The sequence below is a fragment of the Entelurus aequoreus genome, linkage group LG02, assembly GCF_033978785.1.
Source record: "Entelurus aequoreus isolate RoL-2023_Sb linkage group LG02, RoL_Eaeq_v1.1, whole genome shotgun sequence".
Taxonomy (NCBI): Eukaryota; Metazoa; Chordata; class Actinopteri; order Syngnathiformes; family Syngnathidae; genus Entelurus; species Entelurus aequoreus.
In genome coordinates this window covers 17,823,498-17,836,182 of record NC_084732.1, presented here as the reverse complement: position 1 = coordinate 17,836,182, position 12,685 = coordinate 17,823,498, and the positions used below count along the sequence as shown (strand labels likewise).

Genomic DNA, 12,685 nt, shown 5'->3' with positions numbered 1-12,685 from the left:
CAGGTCTGACGCCAGTGGATGGATATGTTTTTAACAGGGAGGTGGGGCGGGAGGCAAGGGGGGGGGGGGTGTCTATCTGTGAGGCGCTTTAGTCATCCGGAGCGCCGCACAAAACAACACAGTCATCTAAAGCGCTGAGGTGAGGATGAGACAGGGCTGACAGTGTAGCCTCGTCCTGGTGGCCGCCGCCAGCACTACCAGGCGACTTCATCCCCCCCCCCAAAAACCTGCGTCCGGACAGCCCGTTTGAGCTGCAGAATAATAGGCGAAGTGATGGGCCGCCGGCGAGGCGACATCTCGGGGACGGAAGAGGAAGATGATAAAAATAGCCTCAAAGAGGTCGGCAGGGCGGAGGAAGAGTGGCTGTGCAGTTTTGGGACAAATTATTAGGCACACTAATCAAGTGGTTTGCAGTACCGTAAATAGCAACACGACGCACAGCGAGATTACGCGAACTAACGCAAACTTTGTATACATTTCTTAGCGGGTTGATGCATGGAACAAGGAAGAAATACCGTATTTTTCGGAGTATAAGTCGCTCCGGAGTATAAGTCGCACCGGCCGAAAATGCATAATAAAGAAGAAGAAAAACATATATAAGTCGCACTGGAGTATAAGTCGCATTTTTTGGGGAAATGTATTTGATAAAACCCAACACCAAGAATAGACATTTGAAAGGCAATTTAAAATAAATACAGAATAGTGAACAACAGGCTGAATAAGTGTACGTTACATGAGGCATAAATAACCAACTGAGAACGTGCCTGGTATGTTAACGTAACATATTATGGTAAGAGTCATTCAAATAACTATAACATATAGAACATGCTATACGTTTACCAAACAATCTGTCACTCCTAATCGCTAAATCCCATGAAATCTTATACGTCTAGTCTCTTACGTGAATGAGCTAAATAATATTATTTGATATTTTACGGTAATGTGTTAATAATTTCACACATAAGTCGCTCCTGAGTATAAGTCGCACCAAACTATGAAAAAAACTGCGACTTATAGTCCGAAAAATACGGTAGTCAAGATGCGGCTAGAGCATGCATTCACACAGCAGGGCCAATGTAGTGTTGCCAATCAGCCTATAGGCCAAGTGCACTGCAAAATGTTAGTGTTCAAAAACAAAAACAAAATATACAAAAATTAGGGGTATTTTATTTGAACTAAGCAAAATTATCTGCCAATAGAACAAGAAAATTTGGCTTGTCAAGACTTTCCAAAACAAGTCAAATGAGCTAACCTCAATGAACCCAAAATACCTTAAAATAAGTATATTCTCACTAATAACAAGTGCACTTTTCATGGTAGAAAAAAAAACGAGACCTTTTTGCTCAATATGTTGAAAAATATTCTTAAACTAAGTAAATGCTAGTGCCATTATCTTGACATAATGATATGCGCTCGGCATCATGATTTTTTTTTTCATGCTTGAAGTAAGAAATTATTACTTTAAAAAAGTAGTTTTATACGTGTGAGTGTTGATGACACAGCTTTGCAACAGTTGATATTCTAGTTTCAAGCATGTTTTACTCAATATAGTCAAATATAGGTCATACAATCTCAGCAACAAGCTGTAATATCTTACTGAGATCATTTAGGACCAAAACCTTAAAACAAGTAAAACACTCTAACATAAAATCTGCTTAGTGAGAAGAATTATCTTATCAGACAGAAAATAAGCAAATATTACCTTTATTTGAGATATTTAATCTTGCTTAGATTTCAGTTTTTACAGTGTGGAAAGAACCCACGCAATCACGAGGAGAACATGCAAACTCCACACAGAAAGACCCTAAGCCCGGGAACCAAACCCCTCCTCGTGAGGCACGAGTGCTAACCACTGTGCTGCCCGCAGTCATGATAATATTAAACAAACAAAACAAGTCTAGAGCTAAAGTCATACAGAGGTTTAAGCGCAAAAGTGGTGAAAAATGTTAGTAAAGAAACTTATTCATTATTAATTTAGTTTAACATAATTGTATGGAGGGCAGCATGGTGGAAGAGGGGTTAGTGCGTCTACCTCACAATACGAAGGTCCTGAGTTGTCCTGAGTTCAATCCCGGGCTCGGGATCTTTCTGTGTGGAGTTTGCATGTTCTTCTTAATATGTCTGTGTGTATGCTTCACTGATGAGACTATTTGGTGAACATCATTTTCTCCTACTAATTTCGACGGTTCTTGAACTCGCCATAGTGTGGACTGTGACGCAAGAGTTTGTTTACATGTAAAATCTTCCACTCCTTCTTTGTCTCATTTTGTCCACCAAAAGTTTCATGCTGTGCGTGAATGCACAAAGGTGAAATCGATTGATTGATTGAGATTTTTATTAGTAGATTGCGTACAATTGGCCACTAAATAGTAACACCCCAATAAGTTTTCAACTTGTTTAAGTCGGGGTCCACGTTAGTTCATTCATGGTTTTGTTGACTTGTTGGAGTGCTAATCAGGCATATTTGGTCACTGCATGACTGCAAGCTAATCAATGCTAACATGCTATTTAGGCTAGCTGCATGTACATATTGCATCATTATGCCTAATATTTTGGTATATTTGAGCTCATTTAATATCCTTTACTTGTATCCTCTTTGTATATCGTTTAGTTTTGCACGTCTCATGACACATTATCTGTATGTAATATTGGCTGCATTTCAGTTTGTGTGCCATGTTGTTCCAGACCACAGCAAAAATTACCTAGCTAGTCAAAGCTTGTAATAAATCAATTAAAAGAATGGTTTCTAATGTTGTAAAAATGTGTAGAATAAATATGAAATTTCAACATTTCTGTCAACGAAGATTTGATTCATCCTGCGACACATAGTCATTTTGATAGTAGGCTATTATAGCTAATATTGACACTTACGTCATGTGTTGCCTTCATTATAACACTTATATATATTTCATTTTTTGTGACTCCATACAGATTTGTTTTTTGTATTTTTGGTCCAGCATGACTCTTTCAACATTTTTGGTTGCCAACCCCTGGTTAAGAGAGTAGCTGATGATGAGCTTCCCCTACATAAAAGACCAGCAGCCACTGATTTCTTTAACCTCACCATTGATAACTAGAGCCGTATTCGCTAGTCTACATTCTGGCACGTCTCGGATAGTACAGGAGCAGTAGCTAAGTTCTTACAGGGTATAATGTAAACTCCTTGTCAGAGATAAAACAGAAGACTGCAAGGGGAAGGTGGAAGAGGTGTCGACATTCAAAAGCTGTTCTCCATGCCATTTCATCCAGTTTGACAAACTTGTGTAGGACCAAGTGTGTAAACCGCAAAAAACGTTTTCTCTCAGTATCCAAATCTTTCGGCCTTCAGGGACGGGTGACGGGATGTGAATGCTGGGAGGTTCTAGTCCAAAACTGGCATTTAAAGGCCTACTGAAAGCCACTACTACCGACCACGCAGTCTGATAGTTTATATATCAATGATGAAACACATGCCAATACGGCCGGGTTAACTTATAAAGTGACATTTAAAATTTCCCGGGAAATATCCGGCTGAAACATCGCGGTATGATGACGTATGCGCGTGACGAAGTCCGAGTAACGGAAGTTATGGTACCCCGTAGAATCCTATACAAAAAGCTCTGTTTTCATTTCATAATTCCACAGTATTCTGGACATCTTTTGCAATTTTTTTAATGAACATCGAAGGCTGCAAAGAAGACAGTTGTAGGTGGGATCGGTGTATTAGCAGCGGACTACAGCAACACAACCAGGAGGACTTTGTTGGAGCGCTAGCCGCGCTAGCCGCGCTAGCCGCCGACCTCACCTTGACTTCCTACTTCTCCGGGCCGCCAAACGCATCGGGTGAAGTCCTTCGTCCTTCTGCCGATCGCTGGAACGCAGGTGAGCACGGGTGTTGATGAGCAAATGAGGGCTGGCTGGCGTAGGTGGAGAGCTAATGTTTTTAGCATAGCTCTGTGCAGTCCGGTTGCTAAGTTAGCTTCAATGGCGTCGTTAGCACAGCATTGTTAACCTTCGCCAGCCTGGAAAGCATTAAGCGTGTATTTACATGTCCACGGTTTAATAGTATTGTTGATTTTCTATCTATCCTTCCAGTCAGGGGTTTATTTCTTTTGTTTCTATATGCAGTTAAAGCAAGATGCTATCACGTTAGCTCGTAGCTAAAGCATTTCGCCGATGTATTGTCGTGGAGATAAAAGGCACTGAATGTCCATTTCGCGTTCTCGACTCTCATTTTCAAGAGGATATAGTATCCGAGGTGGTTTAAAATACAAATCTGTGAGCTACAATAGAAAAAGGAGAGTGTGGAATCCAATGAGCCAGCTTGTACCTAAGTTACGGTCAGAGCGAAAAAGGATACGTCCATCGCTGCCTCTCAAGTCATTCACTGTAACGTTCCTCATCTACGAATCTTTCATCCTCGCTCAAATTAATGGGGTAATCATCACTTTCTCGGTCCGAATCTCTCTCGCTCCATTGTAAAAAACGGGGAATTGTGAGGAATCCTAGCTCCTGTGACGTCACGCTACTTCCGGTACAGGCAAGGCTTTTTTTTATCAGCGAGCAAAAGTTGCGAACTTTATCGTCGATTTTCTCTACTAAATCCTTTCAGCAAAAATATGGCAATATCGCGAAATGATCAAGTATGACACATAGAATGGATCTGCTATTCCCGTTTAAATAAAAAAAAATCATTTCAGTAGGCCTTTAAGGCCCTGTCTACATTAAGCCGGATAACTCCTTAGACGAATAATTATTTAGCCTAAGCCCAGTGTCAGCTACACTAAACCATCGTTTAAGGTCCCCCTCCATGGATAATTTTTTACACAGGTAAGTGCACCGTTTATTTCTTGAATCTCCGGCTCTTAGCTTTGTATGGACTCATTGATCGTTTACAAACTGAGTTCGGAGAGGAAGGGAAGTCAGAAAGAATGCGCCACAGCCAGCTTCATAACAACCGGAGTTGACCACTGAAAAGATAGAGGCGAGTCATCCAGACATGCCCGTGTTTGTCATTCTTCTACATGTACAGACGCTTGTGGAAATCACACATGAATACCTTAAGAGAAGGAAACGCGCGATTGCAGCTATTTCGGATACTACACATCTCAGACGGCAAGAGAACTTTCGAATGTCCGAGTCAGCTGTGATTCTACTTACCAAATAACGTTGTCCATTTTGTCAAAGGGGAAACAATGAGAATGCGGGCTCCCGTGGATGTGAGTGAAGACTACAGAAAACAGCGAATGCATTTGGACTGGCAAAGCAGACTGTATCAGTTATTGTCCGCCATGTATGTCGCGGACTCAACGTCTAGGTCCAGATTATATAAAGCCACCAAAAAGGAATGGACAATGAAGGTGAAGGCAAACGAGTGAGGAGTGTCTTGACCAGATATCTAGAGCCCTAGACTGATTGTAGTAAAATGTTGTTTGTCACGTCGTTTACTTTTACATATCCATTAAAGATTTGATTAATTTATGACGGCTCAGGTGTGATTCACTACAATAGGGCCCCACAGCCCGCTGGATTCCAGTTAATTGAAATACCACAACACTGGATATTGTTCAGATAAGTTACATTTAAGAACTTGTACACAAAGCAACACTGGAGGTGACTATGACGTGCACATTTTCTGCGCATGCTTACTAGCGACATACATGGTGGACAATGTATGATACAGTCTACTTTGCCAGTCCAAACTCATTCGCTGTTTTCCATAGTTTTCCCTCGACAGCCAGGTAATACAAAGCACACACTATTTTTTTTTAATCACATCCACGGGAGCCCGCATTCTCGTTGACTCTCCTTCAACAAATGGACAAAGTTTTTCCCTAAGTAGAATCACAGCTGACCCGGACATTGGAAAGTTCTCTTGCCGTCTGAGATGTGTTGTACCTGAAATAGCTGCAATCGCTTTCTCTTAAGGTATTCATGTGTGATTTCCACAAGTGTCTGTACACTTAGGGAAAACGGAATCCATCCTATTTGGGTCCCAAATCAACCTTAAGAAAGTCACTTTTAGGTCACCTATCTACGTTCCATTCTAGAGGCTAATCTTTCCTGTGATAAAATGGCAACCAAGGTAATCAAGAAGGTCAACCAACGAACAAGATTTCTCTACAGAATCTCCTCTCTGGTCAACAAAAGCACCATGAAAATTCTAGCTGGAACTCTCATTCAACCCTTTTTCGATTACGCATGCACCTCCTGGTACCCCAGCACCTCCAAAACCCTCAAATCTAGACTCCAAACATCCCAGAACAAGCTAGTCAGGTTACCTCTAGACCTCCACCCCAGATCACACCTCACTCCTACCCACTTCTCCAAAGTGGGCTGGCTCAGGGTGGAGGACAGAGTAACAACTTGCACCGAGCCTGGTCTATAAAAGTCGCTACACCTCCCTGATACTGAAGTACATGTCAAACTACTCCCATAACGTAAATGACTGCCATAACCACAACACCAGGGGGAGCTTCACAAACCACGTTAAACCCAGATTCCGATCTAACAAAGGTCTTAACTCATTCTCCTTCTATGCCACAACAATGTGGAATGCACTCCCAACAGGTGTAAAAGAAAGTGCATCTCTACCCTCCTTCAAAACCGCACTAAAAGAACACCTCCAGGCAACTACAACCCTAGACTAACACCCTCACCCCACCACATCCCACCTCCCCGGATTGTAATTAATCAAATGTATATACTTGTTCTTATGCTATCTGAACTCACTATGTTCACTGCTCGCTGTACATATCCTACCAAGTCAGACCTACACTGTTTCAATGTCCATTTCTCTGATGATATTATTGTTGATGACTGAAGTGCTGATATCAACCAAACCTAACCCCCCCTCCACATCCCACTCCCCGGATTGTAAATAATGTAAATAATTAAATGTATATACTCTGATGACTTGTGTGATGACTTCATTATGCTGATAGTATATATTTATACCATGAATTGATTAACGTGGACCCTGACTTAAACAAGTTGAAAAACTTATTCGGGTTTTACCATTTAGTGGTAAATTGTACGGAATATGTACTGTACTGTGCAATCTACTAATAAAAGTCTCAATCAATCAAAACAGACGGAAGGAGAAAGACGGGCATGTCTGGATGACTCGCCTTCATATTTCCAGTGGTTAGCTTCGAGTTACGAAACCGCTTTATTATGAAGCTGACTGTGGCGCGTTCTTTCTGACGTCATTTCCTGTGTGGGGCGCGGTCTTTCTGGCGTCACTTCCTCTCCGAACTCACTTTGCAAACCATCAATGAGTCCATACAAAGCTAAGCGCCGAAGATTCAAAAAAATACACGGCGCCCTTAGCTGTGTAAAAATTTGTCAGAGGAGAGGGACCTTAAACGTGTCATGACGGAGGGGTCGCAGCTTACTGCGGGGATTGTTCTCCCGGGAAGCAATCGGACTATTCCGGACAAGGCGTGAAGGCAGGAACATGTTTAATTATTCAACTAACACTCAACAAAGTACAAAAAAACAGAAAACAACCCAAAGGTAAGCGTGCCTATCGGACGCGGAAGCTAAGGCAAAAAACTTAGGACATGAAACATGAAACTATAGACATGAAAACAACTAACCAAACTATGGCATGGAGCAACTAGCATAACTGTGGAATCAGACTTGGAACGAGTAGCATGAACTAAGCCGGGGGTCGGCAACCCGCCCTAGTGGCTCAATGGAGCTTTTTCAAAAATGTAGGAAAAATGGAAAAAGATGAGGGGAAAAAAATATATTTTTTGTTACAATATGGTTTCTGTAGGAGGACAAACATGACACAAACCTCCCTAATTGTTATAAAGCACACTGTTTATATGAAACATGCTTCACTGATTCGAGTATTTGGCGATCGCCGTTTTGTCCTACTAATTTTGGCGGTCCTTGAACTCACCGTAGTTTGTTTACATGTATAACTTTCTCCGACTCTCTAGGACGTGTTTTATGCCACATTTTGTCCACCAAACTTGTAACGTTGTGTATGAATGCACAAAGGTGAGTTTTCTTGATGTTATTGACTTGTGTGGAGTACTAATCAGACATATTTGGTCACTGCATGACTGCAAGCTAATCGATGCTAACATGCTATTTAGGCTAGCTATATGTACATATTGCATCATTATGCCTCATTTGTCGGTATATTTGAGGTCATTTACTTTCCTTTAAGTCCTCTTAATTCAATTTATACCTCATGACACAATATCTGTATGTAATATGGCTTTTAATTTTTTGCGGCTCCAGACAGATTTGTTTTTGTATTTTTGGTCCAATATGGCTCTTTCAACATTTTGGGTTGCCGACCCAGGAGTTCAAGTACCTCGGAGTCTTGTTCACGAGTGAGGGAAGAGTGGATCGTGAGATCGACAGGCGGCGTCTTCAGTAATGCGGACGCTGTATCGATCCGTTGTGGTGAAGAAGGAGCTGAGCCGGAAGGCAAAGCTCTCAATTTACCGGTCGATCTACGTTCCCATCCTCACCTATGGTCATGAGCTTTGGGTTATGACCGAAAGGACAGGATCACGGGTACAAGCGGCCCAAATGAGTTTCCTCCGCCGGGTGGCGGGGCTCTCCCTTAGAGATAGGGTGAGAAGCTCTGTCATCCGGGGGGAGCTCAAAGTAAAGCCGCTGCTCCTCCACATCGAGAGGAGCCAGATGAGGTGGTTCGGGCATCTGGTCAGGATGCCACCCGAACGCCTCCCTAGGGAGGTGTTTAGGGCACGTCCGACCGGTAGGAGGCCACGGGGAAGACCCAGGACACGTTGGGAAGACTATGTCTCCCGGCTGGCCTGGGAACGCCTCGGGATCCCCCGGGAGGAGCTGGACGAAGTGGCTGGGGAGAGGGAAGTCTGGGTTTCCCTACTTAGGCTGCTGCCCCCGCGACCCGACCTCGGATAAGCGGAAGAAGATGGATGGATGGATGACCCCTGAACTAAGCAATGACGCCAGGACGACTGACTGGCAAGGACAGGCTTAAATAATGGTCTTCTTGATTAGAGCAAGTGCGTGTCCCGAACACCAGAGGCAGGTGAAACTAATAAGTCGCCATGGTAACTAAACAAACAAGGGAGCGCAAACAGGAACTAAAAGAGTCCAAAACTAACAAAAACATAATCCAGACCATAGATCATGACAAAACGATGGTTTAAGTGTGGCTGAAACGGGGCTTAAACTAAATAATTCTTCGTTTAAGGGGTTAAACGACTTAGTGTAGACATGGAAGGGGCCTAAGTTGTGAATATTTGGGTACAACGACAATCCCGATTCAACCCTGGAATAGCGACCGTCATCGTCTGAAGAAGAGGGATAGCCACTACTATGTTGGTTCAGCATAAAAAAACAAAGCTTGAGGTGACTTACGACTTTTGCACGTTTACGTACAAATAATAGGATCCATCCCCCAAAGAGGCAAAGCATCATCGATTTAAAGCACAAACTCCACGGTGTATAAGCACATCTTATAAGCACGTTGCTTACTCTTGTGTGATTAATGGTACGCTGAATAACGAGGGGGATTATTAATAGTGAATATTTTCTCTCCGCTGATGTAGGCTGAACATTTTTTTCCTGTTGCTATTCTGCTCAGACTTTCACATTGATTTAACAAAACACACAAGGCTGCGGCTGCCAGCAGCAGAACAGACCCAGGCCCGGGGCGACGGCAAGCCTGATTGTGTTCAGATAAGGACATGCTCAATTCTGCCTTGCACTATTTGCATTTTTCCCATCCCCCCCCTCCCTTAACTCTGGGTTCTGGCAAATTGAAAGGTATGCAGATCAACACGGGCTTATGCGAGGGGACTGTAATGAGTCGAAACAATGAAGTCGGACGCATTCTCCTCCAGCGCGGCGCCTGATTGGACTGTCAAGACTTCACAGAAGGCGAGGCAAAGCATGAATAAAGCAGGCGGTAAAACTAATCGCTACTGAGTCAGACCATCATTTGCCAAAATATGCAGGGCTTTCATGTCATGTTCTGTTCTTTGAGGTTTCTGGATTTGGTTCAGACTCTCTGTGGGGCCCCCGAGAGTTGGCCCCGGGCTCTAATCGGCTCGGTTTCGCCTTGTTCCCTAGTAGAGAATGATGAACCAAAGCTCGCCCGACTGGAGTGGAAAGGTCATTTCAGTTAAGGTGGATTAGAAGCCATGAGAAGCATAAACAATATCGCAGAATAAGCCTCAACCAGGAAGTGGCTTGATTAAATAAACATAACAGTATCAGTGTTTATTCGTACGATTAGGCTAACTTTACCAGGGTCAGCAGATTTTCTTTTCCTTTCTTTAAAACGCATACTTGTTAAGCTTACTATTTGGATAGATAGCCAGATATTAATCACCAGAATAACACGTACTGTACGCCCAAACGGGAATAAAATAATAAAGTAATGGTACACTGCAAAAACTGAAATCTAAGTAAGATTAAATATCCCAAATAAGGGTGATATTTGCTTATTTTCTGTCTGATAAGATAATTCTTCTCACTAAGCAGATTTTATGTTAGAGTGTTTTACTTGTTTTAAGGGTTTTGGTCCTAAATAATCTCAGTAAGATATTACAGCTTGTTGCTGAGATTTTATGACCTATATTGAGTAAAACATGCTTGAAACTAGAATATCAACTGATGCAAAGCTGTGTCATTAACACTCACAAGTGTAAAATTACTTTTTTAAAGTAATCATTTCTTACTTCAAGCATGAAAAAAAAAATCATGATGCTGAGCGCATATCATTATGTCAAGATAATGGCACTAGCATTTACTTAATTTAAGAATATTTTTCAACATATTGAGCAAAAAGGTCAAAAAACATTTTCTACCAAGAAAAGTGCACTTGTTATTAGTGAGAATATACTTATTTTAAGGTATTTTTGGGTTCACTGAGGTTAGCTAATTTTACTTGTTTTGGAAAGTCTTGACAAGCCAAATTTTCTTGTTCCATTGGCAGGTAATTTTGCTTACTTCAAATAAAATACCCCTAATTATTGTATTTTTTTGTCTTTTTTTTGAACACTGACTTTTTGCAGTGTATATACAGTGCTATATAAAAATGTTTTATAGTATCTTACAGCTCACTAATATCACTGGAAACTAGGTGGTACTATAAACTTGTCAACAAGGTATTTTTCTATGCAAACTAGCTGCTAATGTTAGCTGGCTAGCAAAAAGTTTTGTAAATATTGTGGACGGACTGATCACAAATTTAGCATTGGTTTTCTACGCAATGTAAAAAAAGAAAAAAACAATCATTATAGATTGCTGCCACTTTTGTGTAACTAAGTAACAACAGTGTTGCTCATTTCCATCCCAGATGGATTCATTTCCCTAGCCCCTAAATTGAGGGTCAGCAACCCGCGGCTCTAGAACCACTTGGAATTTCCCCAATTTGTGACCTTTTCCCCAAGTGTGCACACTAAAAAATGTTGGGTTAAAAAATAACCCAATTTTAACCCAACTACTGGTTCAGAAAAGGACGAACCCCTAATTTGAGTTATTTTAACTCAACATTTTGGGTTAATTTTTTTCAACCCAACTTTTGCGTTAAATTATTTAACCCAAAAGTTGAGTTATGCTAACTCATGTTGGTTGATTCATAACCCAACTGTTAGGTTGAATTTATTTAACAGAAAAGCTGGGTTTTTTCCAATACATTTTTGGGTTATTCCAAACCCAACTATTGGGTTGCGCAACTTAGCGCTCCTTGACCCAATAGTTGGTTAAAAATGATACATTTTACTGCTGGTGTGTCCTACTCCTTCCCAATTACTGATCAAAATGCTTTTCATTCCATATAAAATATAGAAGACATGAGTGAATTTTTTTTTACAAGAATTGCCGTGTATGATCATAGTAGTCCTATACAGCGTGCTCAAATATTTTCATGTACATAAGATGTGTGATTGTAAATAATGTTAATCAGATTAATCCTTGATAAAATTCCATTCAAGAAAAAAGTACCTTTTTAATAAAAAAAAAAAGCCTTTTACCCAAAAAAGTGGTCCATGTAGCAGTAAATGTGTAATATGTCTGCAAATGTGTAAATATTTGTTGTTTCTCTAAATGCCATTTTTTTTTGTATGTTTAATTGCTGTGTTTAAATAGCAGTGTGTTTTAGGGGTGGTTTCCTTAAAATAACCCCTAATAAATCACATTGTTATTTACTGTACGGTTATGCTTAGGGATGATGTTCGAAACCGGTTCTCCCGGTTGTTCGATAAGAAAAGAACCGTTCGATAAGAAAAGAACCGATTCCATGGACTCGAAACCCTTTTTGAGAACCGGTTCCTGTTATCGAGGCCACTAATAGTAAAGAACAAGAGTTGGTTCTTTATTCAAATCCCTGGGAACGAATCCCGTCCCACAAGAAATGCCCTGTGGGACGTAGCTCAGTCTAATGACTAAGCTATGTAATTTCCTGTGATGTCACACAAGCAGCAAAAATAATGGACTGGAAAAAAACGCCTCAAGGCATGGCTATTCACCTATAGTGATCACAGAGAGAGGTTGTTTTTGTGTTACTGTATATATATGTTTTTTTGAAAAATCCCACTTAATATACTTTGGGTAACAACAGTCAATATTTTTATTTTTTATTTTTTTAGAGGGGTAACAGTCAATATTTATTTATTTTTTTTCTTATAAAATAAAAGTGAGCTTTTGTTAAACCAAATATTGTGTTTTTTTCCATATACAACAA

The 12,685-nt window shown here is 41.0% G+C and overlaps 1 protein-coding gene across 4 annotated transcripts in view; it reads right to left on the bottom strand.

Annotated features, from left to right (window-relative positions):
- Positions 1-12,685, bottom strand: part of LOC133631252 (BTB/POZ domain-containing protein kctd15) — a 91,304-nt gene that overhangs the window by 39,553 nt on the left and 39,066 nt on the right. The gene's annotated exons all lie outside the window — the stretch shown is intronic.